Below are 18531 nucleotides of genomic sequence, written 5' to 3'. Positions count from 1 at the left end.
ATCAGGCAGTAATCCGGAAGTAAACTCTGCATTACAGTAGCTCCAGTGGCGCCATTGCTTAGCATACAGAACTTGTGAAGCAGTATATGTGAAGCTATGCCAAGCATGTGAGTTCGATCCTCACCTATAGCAGAATTCTTTGAGTCTTACTTATATAAGAACTACTAAATTATGAATCATGCAATTGCCTGGAACTAAACAGTTTTACAGCATCTCCAGTGGGGCAATCGGTTAGCACACAGTACTCATAAGGCAGTATCAGTATATGTGGAGCTATGTGGACATTTTGAGTTCGATCTTCACCTTATATAAGAACTACTGAATCATGAATCAGGCTGTAATCTGGAAGTAAACTTTACATTGCTATAGCTCCAGTGGCGCAATCGGTTAGCGCACGGTACTTATAAGACAGTATATGTGAAGCTATGCCGAGGTTGTGAGTTTGATCCTCACCTGGAGCAGAGATTTTAAGAATCACTATCGACTCCCTTGAGTGGATTCCTTATTGTCTTACTTATATAAGAACTACTGAATCATGAATCTTGCATTTGCCTGGAACTAAACTGTCTTACAGCATCTCCAGTGGCGCAATCGGGTAGCGCACGGTACTTATAAAGCAGTATCAGTATATGTGGAGCTATGTTGACATTTTTAGTTCGATCTTCACCTTATATAAGAACTACTGACACATGAATCAGGCAGTAATCCGGAAGTAAACTCTGCATTACAATAGCTCCAGTGGCGCCATTGGTTAGCACACAGAACTTGTGAAGCAGTATATGTGAAGCTATGCCAATCATGTGAGTTCGATCCTCACCTATAGCAGAATTCTTTGTGTCTTACTTATATAAGAACTACTGAATTATGAATCATGCAATTGCCTGGAACTAAACAGTTTTACAGCATCTCCAGTGGGGCAATCGGTTAGCACACAGTACTCATAAGGCAGTATCAGTATATGTGGAGCTATGTTGACATTTTGAGTTCGATCTTCACCTTATATAAGAACTACTGAATCATGAATCAGGCTGTAATCTGGAAGTAAACTTTACATTACAATAACTCCAGTGGCGCAATCGGTTAGCGCACGGTACTTATAAGACAGTATATGTGAAGCTATGCCAAGGTTGTGAGTTCGATCCTCACCTGGAGCAGAGATTTTAAGAATCACTATCGACTCCCTTGAGTGGATTCCTTATTGTCTTACTTATATAAGAACTACTGAATCATGAATCTTGCATTTGCCTGGATCTAAACTGTCTTACAGCATCTCCAGTGGCGCAATCGGGTAGTGCACTGTACTTATAAAGCAGTATCAGTATATGTGGAGCTATGTTGACATTTTGAGTTCGATCTTCACCTTATATAAGAACTACTGACACATGAATCAGGCAGTCATCCGGAAGTAAACTCTGCGTTTCAATAGCTCCAGTGGCGCCATTGGTTAGCACACAGAACTTGTGAAGCAGTATATGTGAAGCTATGCCAAGCATGTGAGTTGGATCCTCACCTATAGCAGAATTCTTTGTGTCTTACTTATATAAGAACTACTGAATTATGAATCATGCAATTGCCTGGAACTAAACAGTTTTACAGCATCTCCAGTGGGGCAATCGGTTAGCACACAGTACTCATAAGGCAGTATCAGTATATGTGGAGCTATGTTGACATTTTGAGTTCGATCTTCACCTTATATAAGAACTACTGAATCATGAATCAGGCTGTAATCTGGAAGTAAACTTTACATTGCTATAGCTCCAGTGGCGCAATCGGTTAGCGCACGGTACTTATAAGACAGTATATGTGAAGCTATGCCGAGGTTGTGAGTTCGATCCTCACCTGGAGCAGAGATTTTAAGAATCACTATCGACTCCCTTGAGTGGATTCCTTATTGTCTTACTTATATAAGAACTACTGAATCATGAATCTTGCATTTGCCTGGAACTAAACTGTCTTACAGCATCTCGAGTGGCGCAATCGGGTAGCGCACGGTACTTAAAAAGCAGTATCAGTATATGTGGAGCTATGTTGACATTTTTAGTTCGATCTTCACCTTATATAAGAACTACTGACACATGAATCAGGCAGTAATCCGGAAGTAAACTCTGCATTACAGTAGCTCCAGTGGCGCCATTGGTTAGCACACAGAACTTGTGAAGCAGTATATGTGAAGCTATGCCAAGCATGTGAGTTCGATCCTCACCTATAGCAGAATTCTTTGTGTCTTACTTATATAAGAACTACTAAATTATGAATCATGCAATTGCCTGGAACTAAACAGTTTTACAGCATCTCCAGTGGGGCAATCGGTTAGCACACAGTACTCATAAGGCAGTATCAGTATATGTGGAGCTATGTGGACATTTTGAGTTCGATCTTCACCTTATATAAGAACTACTGAATCATGAATCAGGCTGTAATCTGGAAGTAAACTTTACATTGCTATAGCTCCAGTGGCGCAATCGGTTAGCGCACGGTACTTATAAGACAGTATATGTGAAGCTATGCCGAGGTTGTGAGTTCGATCCTCACCTGGAGCAGAGATTTTAAGAATCACTATCGACTCCCTTGAGTGGATTCCTTATTGTCTTACTTATATAAGAACTACTGAATCATGAATCTTGCATTTGCCTGGAACTAAACTGTCTTACAGCATCTCCAGTGGCGCAATCGGGTAGCGCACGGTACTTATAAAGCAGTATCAGTATATGTGGAGCTATGTTGACATTTTTAGTTCGATCTTCACCTTATATAAGAACTACTGACACATGAATCAGGCAGTAATCCGGAAGTAAACTCTGCATTACAATAGCTCCAGTGGCGCCATTGGTTAGCACACAGAACTTGTGAAGCAGTATATGTGAAGCTATGCCAAGCATGTGAGTTGGATCCTCACCTATAGCAGAATTCTTTGTGTCTTACTTATATAAGAACTACTGAATTATGAATCATGCAATTGCCTGGAACTAAACAGTTTTACAGCATCTCCAGTGGGGCAATCGGTTAGCACACAGTACTCATAAGGCAGTATCAGTATATGTGGAGCTATGTTGACATTTTGAGTTCGATCTTCACCTTATATAAGAACTACTGAATCATGAATCAGGCTGTAATCTGGAAGTAAACTTTACATTGCTATAGCTCCAGTGGCGCAATCGGTTAGCGCACGGTACTTATAAGACAGTATATGTGAAGCTATGCCGAGGTTGTGAGTTCGATCCTCACCTGGAGCAGAGATTTTAAGAATCACTATCGACTCCCTTGAGTGGATTCCTTATTGTCTTACTTATATAAGAACTACTGAATCATGAATCTTGCATTTGCCTGGATCTAAACTGTCTTACAGCATCTCCAGTGGCGCAATCGGGTAGTGCACTGTACTTATAAAGCAGTATCAGTATATGTGGAGCTATGTTGACATTTTGAGTTCGATCTTCACCTTATATAAGAACTACTGACACATGAATCAGGCAGTCATCCGGAAGTAAACTCTGCATTACAATAGTTCCAGTGGCGCCATCGGTTAGCACACAGAACTTGTGAAGCAGTATATGTGAAGCTATGCCAAGCATGTGAGTTGGATCCTCACCTATAGCAGAATTCTTTGTGTCTTACTTATATAAGAACTACTGAATTATGAATCATGCAATTGCCTGGAACTAAACAGTTTTACAGCATCTCCAGTGGGGCAATCGGTTAGCACACAGTACTCATAAGGCAGTATCAGTATATGTGGAGCTATGTTGACATTTTGAGTTCGATCTTCACCTTATATAAGAACTACTGAATCATGAATCAGGCTGTAATCTGGAAGTAAACTTTACATTGCTATAGCTCCAGTGGCGCAATCGGTTAGCGCACGGTACTTATAAGACAGTATTTGTGAAGCTATGCCGAGGTTGTGAGTTCGATCCTCTCCTTGAGCAGAGATTTTAAGAATCACTATCGACTCCCTTGAGTGGATTCCTTATTGTCTTACTTATATAAGAACTACTGAATCATGAATCTTGCATTTGCCTGGAACTAAACTGTCTTACAGCATCTCCAGTGGAGCAAACGGGTAGCGCACGGTACTTATAAAGCAGTATCAGTATATGTGGAGCTATGTTGACATTTTTAGTTCGATCTTCACCTTATATAAGAACTACTGACACATGAATCAGGCAGTAATCCGGAAGTAAACTCTGCATTACAATAGCTCCAGTGGCGCCATCGGTTAGCACACAGAACTTGTGAAGCAGTATATGTGAAGCTATGCCAAGCATGTGAGTTGGATCCTCACCTATAGCAGAATTCTTTGTGTCTTACTTATATAAGAACTACTGAATTATGAATCATGCAATTGCCTGGAACTAAACAGTTTTACAGCATCTCCAGTGGGGCAATCGGTTAGCACACAGTACTCATAAGGCAGTATCAGTATATGTGGAGCTATGTTGACATTTTGAGTTCGATCTTCACCTTATATAAGAACTACTGAATCATGAATCAGGCTGTAATCTGGAAGTAAACTTTACATTGCTATAGCTCCAGTGGCGCAATTGGTTAGCGCACGCTACTTATAAGACAGTATATGTGAAGCTATGCCGAGGTTGTGAGTTCGATCCTCACCTGGAGCAGAGATTTTAAGAATCACTATCGACTCCCTTGAGTGGATTCCTTATTGTCTTACTTATATAAGAACTACTGAATCATGAATCTTGCATTTGCCTGGAACTAAACTGTCTTACAGCATCTCCAGTGGCGCAATCGGGTAGCGCACGGTACTTATAAAGCAGTATCAGTATATGTGGAGCTATGTTGACATTTTTAGTTCGATCTTCACCTTATATAAGAACTACTGACACATGAATCAGGCAGTAATCCGGAAGTAAACTCTGCATTACAATAGCTCCAGTGGCGCCATCGGTTAGCACACAGAACTTGTGAAGCAGTATATGTGAAGCTATGCCAAGCATGTGAGTTCGATCCTCACCTATAGCAGAATTCTTTGTGTCTTACTTATATAAGAACTACTAAATTATGAATCATGCAATTGCCTGGAACTAAACAGTTTTACAGCATCTCCAGTGGGGCAATCGGTTAGCACACAGTACTCATAAGGCAGTATCAGTATATGTGGAGCTATGTGGACATTTTGAGTTCGATCTTCACCTTATATAAGAACTACTGAATCATGAATCAGGCTGTAATCTGGAAGTAAACTTTACATTGCTATAGCTCCAGTGGCGCAATCGGTTAGCGCACGGTACTTATAAGACAGTATATGTGAAGCTATGCCGAGGTTGTGAGTTCGATCCTCACCTGGAGCAGAGATTTTAAGAATCACTATCGACTCCCTTGAGTGGATTCCTTATTGTCTTACTTATATAAGAACTACTGAATCATGAATCTTGCATTTGCCTGGATCTAAACTGTCTTACAGCATCTCCAGTGGCGCAATCGGGTAGTGCACTGTACTTATAAAGCAGTATCAGTATATGTGGAGCTATGTTGACATTTTGAGTTCGATCTTCACCTTATATAAGAACTACTGACACATGAATCAGGCAGTCATCCGGAAGTAAACTCTGCATTACAATAGTTCCAGTGGCGCCATCGGTTAGCGCACAGAACTTGTGAAGCAGTATATGTGAAGCTATGCCAAGCATGTGAGTTGGATCCTCACCTATAGCAGAATTCTTTGTGTCTTACTTATATAAGAACTACTGAATTATGAATCATGCAATTGCCTGGAACTAAACAGTTTTACAGCATCTCCAGTGGGGCAATCGGTTAGCACACAGTACTCATAAGGCAGTATCAGTATATGTGGAGCTATGTTGACATTTTGAGTTCGATCTTCACCTTATATAAGAACTACTGAATCATGAATCAGGCTGTAATCTGGAAGTAAACTTTACATTGCTATAGCTCCAGTGGCACAATCGGTTAGCGCACGGTACTTATAAGACAGTATTTGTGAAGCTATGCCGAGGTTGTGAGTTCGATCCTCACCTGGAGCAGAGGTTTTAAGAATCACTATCGACTCCCTTGAGTGGATTCCTTATTGTCTTACTTATATAAGAACTACTGAATCATGAATCTTGCATTTGCCTGGAACTAAACTGTCTTACAGCATCTCCAGTGGCGCAATCGGGTAGCGCACGGTACTTATAAAGCAGTATCAGTATATGTGGAGCTATGTTGACATTTTTAGTTCGATCTTCACCTTATATAAGAACTACTGACACATGAATCAGGCAGTAATCCGGAAGTAAACTCTGCATTACAATAGCTCCAGTGGCGCCATCGGTTAGCACACAGAACTTGTGAAGCAGTATATGTGAAGCTATGCCAAGCATGTGAGTTGGATCCTCACCTATAGCAGAATTCTTTGTGTCTTACTTATATAAGAACTACTGAATTATGAATCATGCAATTGCCTGGAACTAAACAGTTTTACAGCATCTCCAGTGGGGCAATCGGTTAGCACACAGTACTCATAAGGCAGTATCAGTATATGTGGAGCTATGTTGACATTTTGAGTTCGATCTTCACCTTATATAAGAACTACTGAATCATGAATCAGGCTGTAATCTGGAAGTAAACTTTACATTGCTATAGCTCCAGTGGCGCAATTGGTTAGCGCACGGTACTTATAAGACAGTATATGTGAAGCTATGCCGAGGTTGTGAGTTCGATCCTCACCTGGAGCAGAGATTTTAAGAATCACTATCGACTCCCTTGAGTGGATTCCTTATTGTCTTACTTATATAAGAACTACTGAATCATGAATCTTGCATTTGCCTGGAACTAAACTGTCTTACAGCATCTCCAGTGGCGCAATCGGGTAGCGCACGGTACTTATAAAGCAGTATCAGTATATGTGGAGCTATGTTGACATTTTTAGTTCGATCTTCACCTTATATAAGAACTACTGACACATGAATCAGGCAGTAATCCGGAAGTAAACTCTGCATTACAGTAGCTCCAGTGGCGCCATTGGTTAGCACACAGAACTTGTGAAGCAGTATATGTGAAGCTATGCCAAGCATGTGAGTTCGATCCTCACCTATAGCAGAATTCTTTGTGTCTTACTTATATAAGAACTACTAAATTATGAATCATGCAATTGCCTGGAACTAAACAGTTTTACAGCATCTCCAGTGGGGCAATCGGTTAGCACACAGTACTCATAAGGCAGTATCAGTATATGTGGAGCTATGTGGACATTTTGAGTTCGATCTTCACCTTATATAAGAACTACTGAATCATGAATCAGGCTGTAATCTGGAAGTAAACTTTACATTGCTATAGCTCCAGTGGCGCAATCGGTTAGCGCACGGTACTTATAAGACAGTATATGTGAAGCTATGCCGAGGTTGTGAGTTCGATCCTCACCTGGAGCAGAGATTTTAAGAATCACTATCGACTCCCTTGAGTGGATTCCTTATTGTCTTACTTATATAAGAACTACTGAATCATGAATCTTGCATTTGCCTGGAACTAAACTGTCTTACAGCATCTCCAGTGGCGCAATCGGGTAGCGCACGGTACTTATAAAGCAGTATCAGTATATGTGGAGCTATGTTGACATTTTGAGTTCGATCTTCACCTTATATAAGAACTACTGACACATGAATCAGGCAGTAATCCGGAAGTAAACTCTGCATTACAATAGCTCCAGTGGCGCCATTGGTTAGCACACAGAACTTGTGAAGCAGTATATGTGAAGCTATGCCAAGCATGTGAGTTCGATCCTCACCTATAGCAGAATTCTTTGTGTCTTACTTATATAAGAACTACTGAATTATGAATCATGCAATTGCCTGGAACTAAACAGTTTTACAGCATCTCCAGTGGGGCAATCGGTTAGCACACAGTACTCATAAGGCAGTATCAGTATATGTGGAGCTATGTTGACATTTTGAGTTCGATCTTCACCTTAAATAAGAACTACTGAATCATGAATCAGGCTGTAATCTGGAAGTAAACTTTACATTGCTATAGCTCCAGTGGCGCAATCGGTTAACGCACGGTACTTATAAGACAGTATATGTGAAGCTATGCCGAGGTTGTGAGTTCGATCCTCACCTGGAGCAGAGATTTTAAGAATCACTATCGACTCCCTTGAGTGGATTCCTTATTGTCTTACTTATATAAGAACTACTGAATCATGAATCTTGCATTTGCCTGGAACTAAACTGTCTTACAGCATCTCCAGTAGCGCAATCGGGTAGCGCACGGTACTTATAAAGCAGTATCAGTATATGTGGAGCTATGTTGACATTTTTAGTTCGATCTTCACCTTATATAAGAACTACTGACACATGAATCAGGCAGTAATCCGGAAGTAAACTCTGCATTACTATAGCTCCAGTGGTGCCATCGGTTAGCACACAGAACTTGTGAAGCAGTATATGTGAAGCTATTCCAAGCATGTGAGTTGGATCCTCACCTATAGCAGAATTCTTTGTGTCTTACTTATATAAGAACTACTGAATTATGAATCATGCAATTGCCTGGAACTAAACAGTTTTACAGCATCTCCAGTGGGGCAATCGGTTAGCACACAGTACTCATAAGGCAGTATCAGTATATGTGGAGCTATGTTGACATTTTGAGTTCGATCTTCACCTTAAATAAGAACTACTGAATCATGAATCAGGCTGTAATCTGGAAGTAAACTTTACATTGCTATAGCTCCAGTGGCGCAATCGGTTAACGCACGGTACTTATAAGACAGTATATGTGAAGCTATGCCGAGGTTGTGAGTTCGATCCTCACCTGGAGCAGAGATTTTAAGAATCACTATCGACTCCCTTGAGTGGATTCCTTATTGTCTTACTTATATAAGAACTACTGAATCATGAATCTTGCATTTGCCTGGAACTAAACTGTCTTACAGCATCTCCAGTGGCGCAATCGGGTAGCGCACGGTACTTATAAAGCAGTATCAGTATATGTGGAGCTATGTTGACATTTTTAGTTCGATCTTCACCTTATATAAGAACTACTGACACATGAATCAGGCAGTAATCCGGAAGTAAACTCTGCATTACAATAGCTCCAGTGGCGCCATCGGTTAGCACACAGAACTTGTGAAGCAGTATATGTGAAGCTATGCCAAGCATGAGAGTTCGATACTCACCTATAGCAGAATTCTTTGTGTCTTACTTATAGAAGAACTACTGAATTATGAATCATGCAATTGCCTGGAACTAAACAGTTTTACAGCATCTCCAGTGGGGCAATCGGTTAGCACACAGTACTCATAAGGCAGTATCAGTATATGTGGAGCTATGTTGACATTTTGAGTTCGATCTTCACCTTATATAAGAACTACTGAATCATGAATCAGGCTGTAATCTGGAAGTAAACTTTACATTGCTATAGCTCCAGTGGCGCAATCGGTTAGCGCTCGGTAATTATAAGACAGTATATGTGAAGCTATGCCGAGGTTGTGAGTTCGATCCTCACCTGGAGCAGAGATTTTAAGAATCACTATCGACTCCCTTGAGTGGATTCCTTATTGTCTTACTTATATAAGAACTACTGAATCATGAATCTTGCATTTGCCTGGAACTAAACTGTCTTACAGCATCTCCAGTGGCGCAATCGGGTAGCGCACGGTACTTATAAAGCAGTATCAGTATATGTGGAGCTATGTTGACATTTTGAGTTCGATCTTCACCTTATATAAGAACTACTGACACATGAATCAGGCAGTAATCCGGAAGTAAACTCTCCATTACAATAGTTCCAGTGGCGCCATCGGTTAGCGCACAGAACTTGTGAAGCTATGCCATGCATGTGAGTTGGATCCTCACCTATAGCAGAATTCTTTGTGTCTTACTTATATAAGAACTACTGAATTATGAATCATGCAATTGCCTGGAACTAAACAGTTTTACAGCATTTCCAGTGGGGCAATCGGTTAGCACACAGTACTCATAAGGCAGTATCAGTATATGTGGAGCTATGTTGACATTTTGAGTTCGATCTTCACCTTAAATAAGAACTACTGAATCATGAATCAGTCTGTAATCTGGAAGTAAACTTTACATTGCTATAGCTCCAGTGGCGCAATCGGTTAACGCACGGTACTTATAAGACAGTATATGTGAAGCTATGCCGAGGTTGTGAGTTCGATCCTCACCTGGAGCAGAGATTTTAAGAATCACTATCGACTCCCTTGAGTGGATTCCTTATTGTCTTACTTATATAAGAACTACTGAATCATGAATCTTGCATTTGCCTGGAACTAAACTGTCTTACAGCATCTCCAGTAGCGCAATCGGGTAGCGCACGGTACTTATAAAGCAGTATCAGTATATGTGGAGCTATGTTGACATTTTTAGTTCGATCTTCACCTTATATAAGAACTACTGACACATGAATCAGGCAGTAATCCGGAAGTAAACTCTGCATTACAATAGCTCCAGTGGCGCCATCGGTTAGCACACAGAACTTGTGAAGCAGTATATGTGAAGCTATGCCAAGCATGAGAGTTCGATCCTCACCTATAGCAGAATTCTTTGTGTCTTACTTATATAAGAACTACTGAATTATGAATCATGCAATTGCCTGGAACTAAACAGTTTTACAGCATCTCCAGTGGGGCAATCGGTTAGCACACAGTACTCATAAGGCAGTATCAGTATATGTGGAGCTATGTTGACATTTTGAGTTCGATCTTCACCTTATATAAGAACTACTGAATCATGAATCAGGCTGTAATCTGGAAGTAAACTTTACATTGCTATAGCTCCAGTGGCGCAATCGGTTAGCGCTCGGTAATTATAAGACAGTATATGTGAAGCTATGCCGAGGTTTTGAGTTCGATCCTCACCTGGAGCAGAGATTTTAAGAATCACTATCGACTCCCTTGAGTGGATTCCTTATTGTCTTACTTATATAAGAACTACTGAATCATGAATCTTGCATTTGCCTGGAACTAAACTGTCTTACAGCATCTCCAGTGGGGCAATCGGTTAGCACACAGTACTCATAAGGCAGAATCAGTATATGTGGAGCTATGTTGACATTTTGAGTTCGATCTTCACCTTATATAAGAACTACTGAATCATGAATCAGGCAGTAATCTGGAAGTAAACTTTACATTACAATAGCTCCAGTGGCGCAATCGGTTAGCGCACGGTACCTTTAAGACAGTATATGTGAAGCTATGTCAAGGTTGTGAGTTCGATCCTCACGTGGAGCAGATATTTTAAGAATCACTATCGACTCCCTTGAGTGGATTCCTTATTGTCTTACTTATATAAGAAGTACTGAATCATGAATCTTGCATTTGCCTGGAACTAAACTGTCTTACAGCATCTCCAGTGGCGCAATCAGGTAGCGCACGGTACTTATAAAGCAGTATCAGTATATGTGGAGCTATGTTGACATTTTGAGTTCGATCTTCACCTTATATAAGAACTACTGACACATGAATCAGGCAGTAATCCGGAAGTAAATTCTGCATTACAATAGCTTCAGTGGCGCCATCGGTTAGCGCACAGAACTTGTGAAGCAGTATATGAGAAGCTATGCCAAGCATGTGAGTTGGATCCTCACCTATAGCAGAATTCTTTGTGTCTTACTTATATAAGAACTACTGAATTATGAATCATGCAATTGCCTGGAACTAAACTGTTTTACAGCATCTCCAGTGGGGCAATCGGTTAGCACACAGTACTCATAAGGCAGTATCAGTATATGTGGAGCTATGTTGACATTTTGAGTTCGATCTTCTCCTTTTATAAGAACTACTGAATCATGAATCAGGCTGTAATCTGGAAGTAAACTTTACATTACAATAGCTCCAGTGGCGCAATCGGTTAGCGCACGGTACTTATAAGACAGTATATGTGAAGCTATGCCGAGGTTGTGAGTTCGATCCTCACCTGGAGCAGATATTTTAAGAATCACTATCGACTCCCTTGAGTGGATTCCTTATTGTCTTACTTATATAAGAACTACTGAATCATGAATCTTGCATTTGCCTGGAACTAAACTGTCTTACAGCATCTCCAGTGGCGCAATCAGGTAGCGCACGGTACTTATAAAGCAGTATCAGTATATGTGGAGCTATGTTGACATTTTGAGTTCGATCTTCACCTTATATAAGAACTACTGACACATGAATCAGGCAGTAATCCGGAAGTAAATTCTGCATTACAATAGCTTCAGTGGCGCCATCGGTTAGCGCACAGAACTTGTGAAGCAGTATATGTGAAGCTATGCCAAGTATGTGAGTTCGATCCTCACCTATAGCAGAATTCTTTGTGTCTTACTTATATAAGAACTACTGAATTATGAATCATGCAATTGCCTGGAACTAAACAGTTTTACAGCATCTCCAGTGGGGCAATCGGTTAGCACACAGTACTCATAAGGCAGTATCAGTATATGTGGAGCTATGTTGACATTTTGAGTTCGATCTTCACCTTATATAAGAACTACTGAATCATGAATCAGGCTGTAATCTGGAAGTAAACTTTACATTGCTATAGCTCCAGTGGCGCAATCGGTTAGCGCGCGGTACTTATAAGACAGTATATGTGAAGCTATGCCGAGGTTGTGAGTTCGATCCTCACCTGGAGCAGAGATTTTAAGAATCACTATCGACTCCCTTGAGTGGATTCCTTATTGTCTTACTTATATAAGAACTACTGAATCATGAATCTTGCATTTGCCTGGATCTAAACTGTCTTACAGCATCTCCAGTGGCGCAATCGGGTAGTGCACTGTACTTATAAAGCAGTATCAGTATATGTGGAGCTATGTTGACATTTTGAGTTCGATCTTCACCTTATATAAGAACTACTGACACATGAATCAGGCAGTAATCCGGAAGTAAACTCTGCATTACAATAGTTCCAGTGGCGCCATCGGTTAGCACACAGAACTTGTGAAGCAGTATATGTGAAGCTATGCCATGCATGTGAGTTGGATCCTCACCTATAGCAGAATTCTTTGTGTCTTACTTATATAAGAACTACTGAATTATGAATCATGCAATTGCCTGGAACTAAACAGTTTTACAGCATCTCCAGTGGGGCAATCGGTTAGCACACAGTACTCATAAGGCAGTATCAGTATATGTGGAGCTATGTTGACATTTTGAGTCCGATCTTCACCTTATATAAGAACTACTGAATCATGAATCAGGCTGTAATCTGGAAGTAAACTTTACATTACAATAGCTCCAGTGGCGCAATCGGTTAGCGCACGGTACTTATAAGACAGTATATGTGAAGCTATGCCGAGGTTGTGAGTTCGATCCTCACCTGGAGCAGAGATTTTAAGAATCACTATCGACTCCCTTGAGTGGATTCCTTATTGTCTTACTTATATAAGAAGTACTGAATCATGAATCTTGCATTTGCCTGAAACTAAACTGTCTTACAACATCTCCAGTGGCACAATCGGGTAGCGCACTGTACTTATAAAGCAGTATCAGTATATGTGGAGCTATGTTGACATTTTGAGTTCGATCTTCACCTTATGTAAGAACTACTGACACATGAATCAGGCAGTAATCCGGAAGTAAACTCTGCATTACTATAGCTCCAGTGGCGCCATCGGTTAGCACACAGAACTTGTGAAGCAGTATATGTGAAGCTATTCCAAGCATGTGAGTTGGATCCTCACCTATAGCAGAATTCTTTGTGTCTTACTTATATAAGAACTACTGAATTATGAATCATGCAATTGCCTGGAACTAAACAGTTTTACAGCATCTCCAGTGGGGCAATCGGTTAGCACACAGTACTCATAAGGCAGTATCAGTATATGTGGAGCTATGTTGACATTTTGAGTTCGATCTTCACCTTATATAAGAACTACTGAATCATGAATCAGGCTGTAATCTGGAAGTAAACTTTACATTGCTATAGCTCCAGTGGCGCAATCGGTTAGCGCTCGGTAATTATAAGACAGTATATGTGAAGCTATGCCGAGGTTTTGAGTTCGATCCTCACCTGGAGCAGAGATTTTAAGAATCACTATCGACTCCCTTGAGTGGATTCCTTATTGTCTTACTTATATAAGAACTACTGAATCATGAATCTTGCATTTGCCTGGAACTAAACTGTCTTACAGCATCTCCAGTGGGGCAATCGGTTAGCACACAGTACTCATAAGGCAGAATCAGTATATGTGGAGCTATGTTGACATTTTGAGTTCGATCTTCACCTTATATAAGAACTACTGAATCATGAATCAGGCAGTAATCTGGAAGTAAACTTTACATTACAATAGCTCCAGTGGCGCAATCGGTTAGCGCACGGTACCTTTAAGACAGTATATGTGAAGCTATGTCAAGGTTGTGAGTTCGATCCTCACGTGGAGCAGATATTTTAAGAATCACTATCGACTCCCTTGAGTGGATTCCTTATTGTCTTACTTATATAAGAAGTACTGAATCATGAATCTTGCATTTGCCTGGAACTAAACTGTCTTACAGCATCTCCAGTGGCGCAATCAGGTAGCGCACGGTACTTATAAAGCAGTATCAGTATATGTGGAGCTATGTTGACATTTTGAGTTCGATCTTCACCTTATATAAGAACTACTGACACATGAATCAGGCAGTAATCCGGAAGTAAATTCTGCATTACAATAGCTTCAGTGGCGCCATCGGTTAGCGCACAGAACTTGTGAAGCAGTATATGTGAAGCTATGCCAAGCATGTGAGTTGGATCCTCACCTATAGCAGAATTCTTTGTGTCTTACTTATATAAGAACTACTGAATTATGAATCATGCAATTGCCTGGAACTAAACTGTTTTACAGCATCTCCAGTGGGGCAATCGGTTAGCACACAGTACTCATAAGGCAGTATCAGTATATGTGGAGCTATGTTGACATTTTGAGTTCGATCTTCTCCTTTTATAAGAACTACTGAATCATGAATCAGGCTGTAATCTGGAAGTAAACTTTACATTACAATAGCTCCAGTGGCGCAATCGGTTAGCGCACGGTACTTATAAGACAGTATATGTGAAGCTATGCCGAGGTTGTGAGTTCGATCCTCACCTGGAGCAGATATTTTAAGAATCACTATCGACTCCCTTGAGTGGATTCCTTATTGTCTTACTTATATAAGAACTACTGAATCATGAATCTTGCATTTGCCTGGAACTAAACTGTCTTACAGCATCTCCAGTGGCGCAATCAGGTAGCGCACGGTACTTATAAAGCAGTATCAGTATATGTGGAGCTATGTTGACATTTTGAGTTCGATCTTCACCTTATATAAGAACTACTGACACATGAATCAGGCAGTAATCCGGAAGTAAATTCTGCATTACAATAGCTTCAGTGGCGCCATCGGTTAGCGCACAGAACTTGTGAAGCAGTATATGTGAAGCTATGCCAAGCATGTGAGTTCGATCCTCACCTATAGCAGAATTCTTTGTGTCTTACTTATATAAGAACTACTGAATTATGAATCATGCAATTGCCTGGAACTAAACAGTTTTACAGCATCTCCAGTGGGGCAATCGGTTAGCACACAGTACTCATAAGGCAGTATCAGTATATGTGGAGCTATGTTGACATTTTGAGTTCGATCTTCACCTTATATAAGAACTACTGAATCATGAATCAGGCTGTAATCTGGAAGTAAACTTTACATTGCTATAGCTCCAGTGGCGCAATCGGTTAGCGCGCGGTACTTATAAGACAGTATATGTGAAGCTATGCCGAGGTTGTGAGTTCGATCCTCACCTGGAGCAGAGATTTTAAGAATCACTATCGACTCCCTTGAGTGGATTCCTTATTGTCTTACTTATATAAGAACTACTGAATCATGAATCTTGCATTTGCCTGGATCTAAACTGTCTTACAGCATCTCCAGTGGCGCAATCGGGTAGTGCACTGTACTTATAAAGCAGTATCAGTATATGTGGAGCTATGTTGACATTTTGAGTTCGATCTTCACCTTATATAAGAACTACTGACACATGAATCAGGCAGTAATCCGGAAGTAAACTCTGCATTACAATAGTTCCAGTGGCGCCATCGGTTAGCACACAGAACTTGTGAAGCAGTATATGTGAAGCTATGCCATGCATGTGAGTTGGATCCTCACCTATAGCAGAATTCTTTGTGTCTTACTTATATAAGAACTACTGAATTATGAATCATGCAATTGCCTGGAACTAAACAGTTTTACAGCATCTCCAGTGGGGCAATCGGTTAGCACACAGTACTCATAAGGCAGTATCAGTATATGTGGAGCTATGTTGACATTTTGAGTCCGATCTTCACCTTATATAAGAACTACTGAATCATGAATCAGGCTGTAATCTGGAAGTAAACTTTACATTACAATAGCTCCAGTGGCGCAATCGGTTAGCGCACGGTACTTATAAGACAGTATATGTGAAGCTATGCCGAGGTTGTGAGTTCGATCCTCACCTGGAGCAGAAATTTTAAGAATCACTATCGACTCCCTTGAGTGGATTCCTTATTGTCTTACTTATATAAGAAGTACTGAATCATGAATCTTGCATTTGCCTGAAACTAAACTGTCTTACAACATCTCCAGTGGCACAATCGGGTAGCGCACTGTACTTATAAAGCAGTATCAGTATATGTGGAGCTATGTTGACATTTTGAGTTCGATCTTCACCTTATGTAAGAACTACTGACACATGAATCAGGCAGTAATCCGGAAGTAAACTCTGCATTACTATAGCTCCAGTGGTGCCATCGGTTAGCACACAGAACTTGTGAAGCAGTATATGTGAAGCTATTCCAAGCATGTGAGTTGGATCCTCACCTATAGCAGAATTCTTTGTGTCTTACTTATATAAGAACTACTGAATTATGAATCATGCAATTGCCTGGAACTAAACAGTTTTACAGCATCTCCAGTGGGGCAATCAGTTAGCACACAGTACTCATAAGGCAGTATCAGTATATGTGGAGCTATGTTGACATTTTGAGTTCGATCTTCACCTTAAATAAGAACTACTGAATCATGAATCAGGCTGTAATCTGGAAGTAAACTTTACATTGCTATAGCTCCAGTGGCGCAATCGGTTAACGCACGGTACTTATAAGACAGTATATGTGAAGCTATGCCGAGGTTGTGAGTTCGATCCTCACCTGGAGCAGAGATTTTAAGAATCACTATCGACTCCCTTGAGTGGATTCCTTATTGTCTTACTTATATAAGAACTACTGAATCATGAATCTTGCATTTGCCTGGAACTAAACTGTCTTACAGCATCTCCAGTAGCGCAATCGGGTAGCGCACGGTACTTATAAAGCAGTATCAGTATATGTGGAGCTATGTTGACATTTTTAGTTCGATCTTCACCTTATATAAGAACTACTGACACATGAATCAGGCAGTAATCCGGAAGTAAACTCTGCATTACTATAGCTCCAGTGGCGCCATCGGTTAGCACACAGAACTTGTGAAGCAGTATATGTGAAGCTATTCCAAGCATGTGAGTTGGATCCTCACCTATAGCAGAATTCTTTGTGTCTTACTTATATAAGAACTACTGAATTATGAATCATGCAATTGCCTGGAACTAAACAGTTTTACAGCATCTCCAGTGGGGCAATCGGTTAGCACACAGTACTCATAAGGCAGTATCAGTATATGTGGAGCTATGTTGACATTTTGAGTTCGATCTTCACCTTAAATAAGAACTACTGAATCATGAATCAGGCTGTAATCTGGAAGTAAACTTTACATTGCTATAGCTCCAGTGGCGCAATCGGTTAACGCACGGTACTTATAAGACAGTATATGTGAAGCTATGCCGAGGTTGTGAGTTCGATCCTCACCTGGAGCAGAGATTTTAAGAATCACTATCGACTCCCTTGAGTGGATTCCTTATTGTCTTACTTATATAAGAACTACTGAATCATGAATCTTGCATTTGCCTGGAACTAAACTGTCTTACAGCATCTCCAGTGGCGCAATCGGGTAGCGCACGGTACTTATAAAGCAGTATCAGTATATGTGGAGCTATGTTGACATTTTTAGTTCGATCTTCACCTTATATAAGAACTACTGACACATGAATCAGGCAGTAATCCGGAAGTAAACTCTGCATTACAATAGCTCCAGTGGCGCCATCGGTTAGCACACAGAATTTGTGAAGCAGTATATGTGAAGCTATGCCAAGCATGAGAGTTCGATCCTCACCTATAGCAGAATTCTTTGTGTCTTACTTATAGAAGAACTACTGAATTATGAATCATGCAATTGCCTGGAACTAAACAGTTTTACAGCATCTCCAGTGGGGCAATCGGTTAGCACACAGTACTCATAAGGCAGTATCAGTATATGTGGAGCTATGTTGACATTTTGAGTTCGATCTTCACCTTATATAAGAACTACTGAATCATGAATCAGGCTGTAATCTGGAAGTAAACTTTACATTGCTATAGCTCCAGTGGCGCAATCGGTTAGCGCTCGGTAATTATAAGACAGTATATGTGAAGCTATGCCGAGGTTGTGAGTTCGATCCTCACCTGGAGCAGAGATTTTAAGAATCACTATCGACTCCCTTG

The 18531-nt window shown here is 40.6% G+C and overlaps 24 non-coding genes across 24 annotated transcripts; all 24 read left to right on the top strand.

Annotated features, from left to right (window-relative positions):
- The first annotated feature begins 368 nt into the window (after positions 1-368).
- On the top strand, positions 369-461 carry trnai-uau (transfer RNA isoleucine (anticodon UAU)). Its single transcript is given in 2 exon segments — positions 369-406; positions 426-461. It is a non-coding gene; the product is annotated as a tRNA-Ile (tRNA).
- Positions 462-1061: 600 nt separating this feature from the next.
- Positions 1062-1154, top strand: trnai-uau (transfer RNA isoleucine (anticodon UAU)). The gene is given in 2 exon segments: positions 1062-1099; positions 1119-1154. It is a non-coding gene; the product is annotated as a tRNA-Ile (tRNA).
- A 600-nt stretch (positions 1155-1754) lies between these two features.
- Positions 1755-1847, top strand: trnai-uau (transfer RNA isoleucine (anticodon UAU)). Its single transcript is given in 2 exon segments — positions 1755-1792; positions 1812-1847. It is a non-coding gene; the product is annotated as a tRNA-Ile (tRNA).
- A 600-nt stretch (positions 1848-2447) lies between these two features.
- trnai-uau (transfer RNA isoleucine (anticodon UAU)) lies at positions 2448-2540 on the top strand. The gene is given in 2 exon segments: positions 2448-2485; positions 2505-2540. It is a non-coding gene; the product is annotated as a tRNA-Ile (tRNA).
- Positions 2541-3140: 600 nt separating this feature from the next.
- Positions 3141-3233, top strand: trnai-uau (transfer RNA isoleucine (anticodon UAU)). The gene is given in 2 exon segments: positions 3141-3178; positions 3198-3233. It is a non-coding gene; the product is annotated as a tRNA-Ile (tRNA).
- A 600-nt stretch (positions 3234-3833) lies between these two features.
- On the top strand, positions 3834-3926 carry trnai-uau (transfer RNA isoleucine (anticodon UAU)). Its single transcript is given in 2 exon segments — positions 3834-3871; positions 3891-3926. It is a non-coding gene; the product is annotated as a tRNA-Ile (tRNA).
- A 600-nt stretch (positions 3927-4526) lies between these two features.
- On the top strand, positions 4527-4619 carry trnai-uau (transfer RNA isoleucine (anticodon UAU)). Its single transcript is given in 2 exon segments — positions 4527-4564; positions 4584-4619. It is a non-coding gene; the product is annotated as a tRNA-Ile (tRNA).
- Positions 4620-5219: 600 nt separating this feature from the next.
- Positions 5220-5312, top strand: trnai-uau (transfer RNA isoleucine (anticodon UAU)). Its single transcript is given in 2 exon segments — positions 5220-5257; positions 5277-5312. It is a non-coding gene; the product is annotated as a tRNA-Ile (tRNA).
- A 600-nt stretch (positions 5313-5912) lies between these two features.
- trnai-uau (transfer RNA isoleucine (anticodon UAU)) lies at positions 5913-6005 on the top strand. Its single transcript is given in 2 exon segments — positions 5913-5950; positions 5970-6005. It is a non-coding gene; the product is annotated as a tRNA-Ile (tRNA).
- Positions 6006-6605: 600 nt separating this feature from the next.
- Positions 6606-6698, top strand: trnai-uau (transfer RNA isoleucine (anticodon UAU)). The gene is given in 2 exon segments: positions 6606-6643; positions 6663-6698. It is a non-coding gene; the product is annotated as a tRNA-Ile (tRNA).
- Positions 6699-7298: 600 nt separating this feature from the next.
- On the top strand, positions 7299-7391 carry trnai-uau (transfer RNA isoleucine (anticodon UAU)). The gene is given in 2 exon segments: positions 7299-7336; positions 7356-7391. It is a non-coding gene; the product is annotated as a tRNA-Ile (tRNA).
- Positions 7392-7991: 600 nt separating this feature from the next.
- On the top strand, positions 7992-8084 carry trnai-uau (transfer RNA isoleucine (anticodon UAU)). Its single transcript is given in 2 exon segments — positions 7992-8029; positions 8049-8084. It is a non-coding gene; the product is annotated as a tRNA-Ile (tRNA).
- Positions 8085-8684: 600 nt separating this feature from the next.
- On the top strand, positions 8685-8777 carry trnai-uau (transfer RNA isoleucine (anticodon UAU)). Its single transcript is given in 2 exon segments — positions 8685-8722; positions 8742-8777. It is a non-coding gene; the product is annotated as a tRNA-Ile (tRNA).
- A 600-nt stretch (positions 8778-9377) lies between these two features.
- On the top strand, positions 9378-9470 carry trnai-uau (transfer RNA isoleucine (anticodon UAU)). Its single transcript is given in 2 exon segments — positions 9378-9415; positions 9435-9470. It is a non-coding gene; the product is annotated as a tRNA-Ile (tRNA).
- A 586-nt stretch (positions 9471-10056) lies between these two features.
- trnai-uau (transfer RNA isoleucine (anticodon UAU)) lies at positions 10057-10149 on the top strand. Its single transcript is given in 2 exon segments — positions 10057-10094; positions 10114-10149. It is a non-coding gene; the product is annotated as a tRNA-Ile (tRNA).
- A 1657-nt stretch (positions 10150-11806) lies between these two features.
- trnai-uau (transfer RNA isoleucine (anticodon UAU)) lies at positions 11807-11899 on the top strand. Its single transcript is given in 2 exon segments — positions 11807-11844; positions 11864-11899. It is a non-coding gene; the product is annotated as a tRNA-Ile (tRNA).
- Positions 11900-12499: 600 nt separating this feature from the next.
- trnai-uau (transfer RNA isoleucine (anticodon UAU)) lies at positions 12500-12592 on the top strand. Its single transcript is given in 2 exon segments — positions 12500-12537; positions 12557-12592. It is a non-coding gene; the product is annotated as a tRNA-Ile (tRNA).
- A 600-nt stretch (positions 12593-13192) lies between these two features.
- trnai-uau (transfer RNA isoleucine (anticodon UAU)) lies at positions 13193-13285 on the top strand. The gene is given in 2 exon segments: positions 13193-13230; positions 13250-13285. It is a non-coding gene; the product is annotated as a tRNA-Ile (tRNA).
- A 1657-nt stretch (positions 13286-14942) lies between these two features.
- On the top strand, positions 14943-15035 carry trnai-uau (transfer RNA isoleucine (anticodon UAU)). The gene is given in 2 exon segments: positions 14943-14980; positions 15000-15035. It is a non-coding gene; the product is annotated as a tRNA-Ile (tRNA).
- Positions 15036-15635: 600 nt separating this feature from the next.
- On the top strand, positions 15636-15728 carry trnai-uau (transfer RNA isoleucine (anticodon UAU)). Its single transcript is given in 2 exon segments — positions 15636-15673; positions 15693-15728. It is a non-coding gene; the product is annotated as a tRNA-Ile (tRNA).
- Positions 15729-16328: 600 nt separating this feature from the next.
- On the top strand, positions 16329-16421 carry trnai-uau (transfer RNA isoleucine (anticodon UAU)). The gene is given in 2 exon segments: positions 16329-16366; positions 16386-16421. It is a non-coding gene; the product is annotated as a tRNA-Ile (tRNA).
- A 600-nt stretch (positions 16422-17021) lies between these two features.
- Positions 17022-17114, top strand: trnai-uau (transfer RNA isoleucine (anticodon UAU)). Its single transcript is given in 2 exon segments — positions 17022-17059; positions 17079-17114. It is a non-coding gene; the product is annotated as a tRNA-Ile (tRNA).
- A 600-nt stretch (positions 17115-17714) lies between these two features.
- trnai-uau (transfer RNA isoleucine (anticodon UAU)) lies at positions 17715-17807 on the top strand. The gene is given in 2 exon segments: positions 17715-17752; positions 17772-17807. It is a non-coding gene; the product is annotated as a tRNA-Ile (tRNA).
- A 600-nt stretch (positions 17808-18407) lies between these two features.
- trnai-uau (transfer RNA isoleucine (anticodon UAU)) lies at positions 18408-18500 on the top strand. The gene is given in 2 exon segments: positions 18408-18445; positions 18465-18500. It is a non-coding gene; the product is annotated as a tRNA-Ile (tRNA).
- The last annotated feature ends 31 nt before the right edge of the window (positions 18501-18531 follow it).

This window comes from Brachyhypopomus gauderio, unplaced genomic scaffold (assembly GCF_052324685.1).
Source record: "Brachyhypopomus gauderio isolate BG-103 unplaced genomic scaffold, BGAUD_0.2 sc119, whole genome shotgun sequence".
NCBI classification, from domain to species: domain Eukaryota; kingdom Metazoa; phylum Chordata; class Actinopteri; order Gymnotiformes; family Hypopomidae; genus Brachyhypopomus; species Brachyhypopomus gauderio.
The sequence above is the reverse complement of the archived record's forward strand: the minus strand, read 5'-3'. Positions and strand labels throughout refer to the sequence as shown.